A 7,341-nucleotide genomic window follows, 5' to 3' on the forward strand; every position below is an offset into this window, starting at 1 on the left:
ATTTTTCAATTTGAAATCCCCTAACTCACCAAATCTAAACATCCTAAATAGAACTTTCTCCAAGTGTTTCTCTCGATCGTTGTTTTCTGAAGACTCTAGTCACTACCACGATCACTAAGTTATGCTAGAGTTTGTATATCTGAAAAACCATATCTCCCAACGTTTTTCCTTTTCCCTAGTTCTCAAAAATGGCTGATAATGCACTGTACCAGTCTAGCTCCGACTCCAACACCGTCAAATGCAAGTATTAAGACTCAACAACCCCTGCTCCCCCCTCTTCTTCACGATGTATCATCGGATTCTCTGATGCTCTCCAATGCCCTCTTTACCTATGGACGAGATAAAGCGACCTAAGTTTCAGAACATAGACGGTGGCTTATTGATTTTAGCGATAACAAATCTTTCAGCTACTGGCATACTGGTTCGAATCTCACTCTTTATTTCTTACGTTAGGGTTATTGATTTGACATACGAATATCAGTATTCAGTTTCTTTTATTCATATTATATATAGCTTATTATATGAATTAATGAAAAGAAGACACAAATTAAATTCAGAGGTTGTGAAAGATTTTGGCTAAGAACCATGGAACCCTAATTTCACATGTTAAATTTTGAAAACGTCTCTACCTTTTGTAGGTTTATGTGGTGAATAGTGTACCAATCGTTGTTGCGGTTCAAGGGATATATAAAAGTCAATTAGTTGCTAAAGTTATTACTTTGGAAATCGAGCATACTTTGAAAGCTTCTGTAATGTCTATTGGAATATTTATAAGTTGGAATATTTACCACTTTGGGGTGTCATTAGGTTTTCCACTTTGAATTTTATGACGGGAATGAAGACTCTTAGGTATTTCTTGACCCATCCCACTTCATTAACATTTACAACATTAATTTATTAGTGGTCAAATGAGTAGTATTTAGTATTTGGATAAAATGATTTTTGCTTACAGTTATGGTTAGATAATTAGTTTATTATGAACCACAACAAATATGATTATCAAAAAAGAAGTAAAACTACACATTTACTCTTCTTCTTGGTCATTTAGTTTGTTATATCCTTGAAAGTCAAGAACTTACCTAACATGTAATTTAGGAAGTCAAAATTGATGTAAAACATATGAAGCTAATTTGATGCGGATCTTTGCAAATCTAATGCTTTAGTTAACTCCAATTGAACAAGTAAATGTAATCATGTATTATATAAAGATAAACATATGAATTAAATGTTAGATATTTTTATTTTGATTTCAATCCGTCAGGATAGATTAGAATTACATTTTTAACTTTATTTAGTTGTCGGATTAATAGGTTATTTGTTATCATCCTGATGAACAAGTGATTAGGCATAGTGTTAAATAAGGAACACATAAGTACTAAAAAAACTTGTAATAAATATATTTTCTAATGTATGCTAATTTTCAATAAAATCCAAGTTCACCGGTAACCTCCATGTATATTACTGTTAAATTTTATCTTCAAATTTGTATTATTAGCCATCATTTCTTATAACTACTCATATTCATCATTAGCAATTTTTGCTTTATTATTGGAAGCCAATGGAAAAAAGTTTTTATGCTAATTTCTATATGTGAGATAGATGCTACCATATAAACTACTAGGTTAAAACCCGTGAAACCCACGGGTGTTAATTTTAAATAGAATTAAAAAATTGATTATGTAATAAAATAATATATCATTAATTTAGAAAAACTTATGAATTGTAATATTGTATTTTTTTTAATAAATAATATTAAAAATAATAATATTGGGAAATTCAATTTATACTAATAAAATATCATTTGCATTTCTAATTAAAAGTCTATAACCTTATATTTCTTATATATTACTGTCACATTCAATTTTGTTATTTATCTATAGTTAGATTTTTTAAAATTGGAAAATTTAATAAAATTGTTAGATTTAAGAAATGAAGAGTAATTTACAAAAATTGTCCCATGGAAAAAAGAGTCAAATTAGCGTCGACACAACAACACATCAAACTTTAACATTAATTCCATCAAAACTCCTAATGCAATTAGCCTCAACACAACAGTAGCACATTAACTATTCTTCTGCCAGTGGGGCTTATGCAATATCTTCTCCTTACGGTTGCTGTTAAATGACATTAAATATAAGAGGGTTAAATCATTGAATCAAATGTATTATTATAATGAAAAAAAAAACCCAAGTAAAATTTAGCATTTCCGAATAGCTTTGCTTGCCATATACATGGTCATAAAATTATGAATCATCTTCTTCCCATGCCTTATATTCTGGATCTTTCTTCGATAGTTGGGTTCCAAGGATTTGGTTTAGTTTTTCTTTGACTCAAATAATAAAAACAAAGGGAGTACAATGTTATATTTGGTTCGAATGAAATAAAGGTTAGATGATAAACTCACAATTTATGAATAGAATAAAACAGTTTAACAGGAAACACATGGTTTGTGATGATAAACCAAACCAGATTGATGACCAATAGGTTCTAGATGGCCACCATAAAAAATGACTAAAATGACCCTATAAAAATAAGCCCTTAGTCATTATAGTAGTAGTAGCTATTGTAGTTGCTAAAAGATACAATAGTAATACCTAGGTGACCACTAAAACCTATTTCCCAAATAAGGGTAAAAATGTCTTCCATTGGAATTGGGCACAGGAAAGGTCTGCCTGAAAGACCAGCCACCTTTGAAAATTCTTAGAGTGAAACATAAACATCATGTTGCTTTTACCCAGCCTAAATTAATTCCTTTTGGCGACTCTTATCCCTTAGTTGGATGAAGATGCTATTTTGTTGGTCTTAGCATACGAATAAATCAAATAGATAAAAAGTAATGGACTGAAAGTTTTTTGAGTATCTAGGAAAAGAAAAGTAAAATTATCAAAGGATGAAAGAGGAATGTACATTTAGGTCATTTTGAATTTCTCCTGAATCAGGGGATGTAGTGTTGCACTAATGTTACCAACATTTTATAAGATATACCTCAAAGAAGGCTGACCAGAGCTAAAATACATCTAAATTTCTTCTATAAAAGATAATATCTAAATTTTTGACACTCCTTTATTGACGTCTTATTTTTTCTGAAAATAACAGCAATAGATGGAAGCTAGATACAAATTATTTTCTTTCCAAATGAAAAGAGAACTCAATGCCTGCAATTAAAAAACCTCACCATATATAATCATATGGAAATATTAGCAAGTGTTACCATGTAAACAGGAAAACCGAAGTAGGCTTGCTTGAATCAGAGCATAAACATGGCGGTAACATGAGAACAGATCAAATCAAACTTAAATTTCTGAGAAGCTGATGACAATTTTCAAAAATTAAAATTCTATTGACACAAAAGTCTTGACGTTCTCAATACTATGAAAAAAGAAGGGTACGAAGAAATTACCTTTGATTAGGAGAAGGTGGCAAGCAGCTTGGAAGAGGTAACCGTCAACTTAGTTGCCCCGGACATCCGTCTACAACACACAACACACATAATGGAGAAACCATGATCCCAACTTCACATCAGGAAAAGAGATATTGGATACTGAATATTCCCAAATTGGAACTTGATTCGCCAGCCAAATAATTAAAACTAAAAAAAAAGGAATTGAAACGATTCAGATGAAACCTCCATGGATTTCTAAACCAAACGGATAACGTGCTATCAGAAACAACTACGATCAACAAAGTGTGGATGGGAAACCATTAGAATCGATCCCGCCAGTTTGAACTTCCTTTCCGCACATAAGCGGTGGAATTACACAACATAGATAGTTGAGACTTGGTGGCTAAAGAAATCGTCAAATGAGAGAGAGAGAGAGAGATACTGAAGAAGAAAGGCGATCCTTTAGGGTTGAAATTGGAAAATCGAATCTCTATATGGGATTAAATCCCAGATTTTTGGAATTTAGGGCTGATTTATAGCATAGAAGTTGGAAAGCAGAGCGATAATGAAGGCGGATGGGTATTAAGAGGTAGAAAGGGTATTTTTGGAATTTCACATAGAAAATTTGAGCGGGAAAATTTCGTTGGGAGGGGCTCAGGAATTGCCACATGGCAAAAATGTACTGTTTTATTAGAATAGGGGATTTTGTAAACATGTATTTTGATATTCTTTATTTTATGGCTTATTATTTGTAAACTGAGGTTTCTGTTTTCATTATACATAGGGATACAAATGGCATGTCTTTTGAAAACACAAACTGGAGATGTTTTTGAAGTGGAATGCTTAAATAATTAGATAGAAAAAAGATCTGAAATTTGTTTCAAGTGACTCCACAAACAGACAAGGGACGAAAGACGAGTGATTCTACTTAAGAGAAGGGACGAAGGACAAATTGTCAAGTGATGAACGAACATTTAACTAGAAAAGTGTCTCGAATTAAGTTTCGTGTTTCTTCTCCAACTAGTATTTAGTTTGATAGTTTATATTTAAGTGTTACTAGTTTAGACTTATTAATTTTTTTGAAGATTTTTGTGTCTTAAATATTAATCATATTGTTGTTAAACAAGTTCAATTTGAATTGAAGTAATGGTATTGTGTTTTTTGTTTATTATATTAATTGTATTTTTATTATTTTATATTATAATTAAATAAAAAAACCGAAACTAATTTTTTAATATAATATTTGTTGTAAAAAAAAATTGTGCCACGAAAAGCATGGAAATAGTATTTACATTAGCAATTGCATTAGTGGCATAAAAAAGTACCACTAAACCCCAATAGTGTTGTAGTGGCATAACAAGAAAGTGCCACTAAAATCCCATAGGGCTGCAGCGACACAACGGAAAAGTGCCACTAAAGACTTTTAGTGGCGGCGCTTTTAGTGGCACTATCTTTTTGTGCCACTGATTTTCGAGGGTACCTTTAGTGGCACTTTTTCTATGCCACTAAATGTCATTTTATTTGTAGTGGGGGAGAATTTGTAACACCTTATTCCTGGTATGCCTTTAATTCAAGTATTTATTATGTTTTTCTTTGGGACTCGACCAGTTGGAGGCCCAACTCATCGAGTAGAGTCGTGATCCGCAAGAAGTTTAAGTAGTCTACTCGACGAGTCGGGAGACCGACTCGGCGAGTAGACGCTGTTTGAGTGAAACCCTAAATTGAGGGTTTTCACCCTATTTAAACACATTATAACCCATCAACCCAGCTCCCATCGTCCAGAGCAAACCCTAACTCGAAACCCTAGCCGTTTTTAATGTGTTCTTGAGCCTTGGGTATTACTTTGTGTGATTGAAGCTTGAAGAAGAGTAGGAGGCTTGTGAGATCAAGGGGGAACAAGAAGATCCAGAGTTTTGAGCATATTTCCAGCTTATTAGAGGTATAAAGTTGAAACCTTGTCTATTCATTGTCTAGATCTTTATTTTGGGGCTTTATCTACATCTTTCTAAGCCCTAGAGAGGTTGTATTCGGGATTGAGTATTGGAAGTCAGTTTGTGCTTCAAATATGGGGTTATTGGAGGTCCTTATGGAATAAAGGTTCCCACCTTGTTCCCATAAACAACCCATGCATCTTATAGACCATCTTTTATGGCTTTTTGAGCCAAAGACCCCATGCATGGACATCAAGTTTATGACTTTACATATAAAAGGGACCCTAGGAGGACAGATCTATGGTTTGGATGCATTAAGTCCCACTAAAATCAATTGTATAACTTTGGACAAGGAGGGTCTCGGCGAGTCACTTAGGTGACTCGGCGAGTCAAGACGCTTTTCCCCCCAAAAACGTCTTCTAGAAATAGTTTTGGTTGAGTGGAAGGAACGATCAGCATGCTAGGGGTTTGCCTTGGACCTAGAAGTCATGGGACTCGACGAGTGCTAGAACACACTCGGCGATTCCAAGGCAATCTCCCAATCTTTGAAGATGGACTCGACGAGTTGTTCTTACAACTCGGCGAGTCATGGACTGGACGTATTCATATGTTGAAGATGAACTCGACGAGTTCAAGGAAGAACTCGCCGAGTCAGTTGAAGATTGACTGAAGCATTGTTGAAGGTGAACTCATCGAGCTCTTGCTAGACTCAATGAGTGGGGACGGGTTTGTAGTATTATGTGGGCAAAGGGACTCGGCGAGTTGGCGGACCAACTCGGCGAGTCTGGTCAACCAAAGAGTTGACTTGACCAGGGTTTGACTTTGACTTAGATTTAAGTTGGCCCTTGAAGGGGTTGTGGGTACAATTGATAACTTAGAAGGGTTGTCATGTAGGGATTGAGATAGACCGGAGGGTAGTCGGCACCCCAAAACGGCCTGACATGGGTAGGTCAGCACCCCAGAATGGCTTGACATGGGTAGGTTGGGCACCACAGAAATGCCCGACAATGCGTATGCTATGTGATTGTATGGTATGTTGTATGATGGGGGCACTCACTAAGCTTTATGCTTACAGTTTCAGTTTTGGTTTCAGGTACCTCTTCGTCTAAGGGAAAGGAGCCGACGGTGTAGCAACGCGTCACACACATACACATATGTTTTCTGCATTGAGTTTTTGGGATTCTACTCTGATTTATATTATTTATGTTGAGATGGTTCCCGAACACGTTGTTATAGTTTTTATAAAATGACATGACTTTGGTAACGTTTTGGTAAACTATGTTGCGAAGTATTATTTAAAAATAAAATTTTTGGCCTCGAAAATTGGGATATTATAGAATGACCCTTAAATAGGGTGCAAAACCCCGGGGATTAGGGTTTTCTCATTCTAGCTCCAACTTGCCGAGTTGGGTCCACCAACTCGTCGAGTTGATCACTTAAACCACATGGCCAAACCCATCCCTACACGACGAGTCGGGGCACCAACTCGTCAAGTAGATCTTCTTAGGTGAGCATAAAAGTTGAAAATTTTACATACCTGGGAGTCGGGGTGTTACAATTCTCCCCACTTGAACTATACTTTGTCCTCGAAGTCTGCTGCAGCGAACAAGTTACGGTAATGCTTCCGCATCTCAGCCTTCAGCTCCCATGTCCACTCGGATCCTCTCCTGTGCTCCCACCGTATATTTACTAGAGGTACTTCCTTGTTCCGCGGAACCTTTACCTTCCTCTCAAGAACGGCTATCGGCCTCTCCACATAATTTAGGCGCTTGTCGACCTGTATGTCATCCAAGGACACCAACGCCTCCTCATCTAATACGAAATTTTACAACCGTGACACGTGGAAAGTGATGTGGATCTGACTAAGCTCCTCTGGTAGCTTAAGTCTATATGCCACCTTGCCCACCCTAGCAATGATCCTGAACGGCCCGATGTATCGAGGACCCAATTTCCCCCTCTTCCTAAAGCGGATCACACCTTTCCAGGGCGAGACCTGCAGGAGTACCATGTCACCGACCTGAAACTCTA

The 7,341-nt window shown here is 36.1% G+C and overlaps 1 long non-coding RNA gene across 1 annotated transcript; it reads right to left on the reverse strand.

The window, feature by feature from the left end:
• Positions 1–1,885: 1,885 nt before the first annotated feature.
• On the reverse strand, positions 1,886–3,915 carry LOC145100035 (uncharacterized). The gene is made up of 2 exons (XR_013704779.1): positions 3,401–3,915; positions 1,886–2,114 (listed from the first exon to the last, which is right to left on the reverse strand). It is a non-coding gene; the product is annotated as an uncharacterized LOC145100035 (long non-coding RNA).
• Positions 3,916–7,341: the final 3,426 nt, after the last annotated feature.

The sequence above is a fragment of the Lactuca serriola genome, chromosome 4 (genome assembly GCF_051521515.1).
Source record: "Lactuca serriola cultivar US96UC23 chromosome 4, Lser_US96UC23_V15, whole genome shotgun sequence".
Classification (NCBI taxonomy): Eukaryota; Viridiplantae; Streptophyta; class Magnoliopsida; order Asterales; family Asteraceae; genus Lactuca; species Lactuca serriola.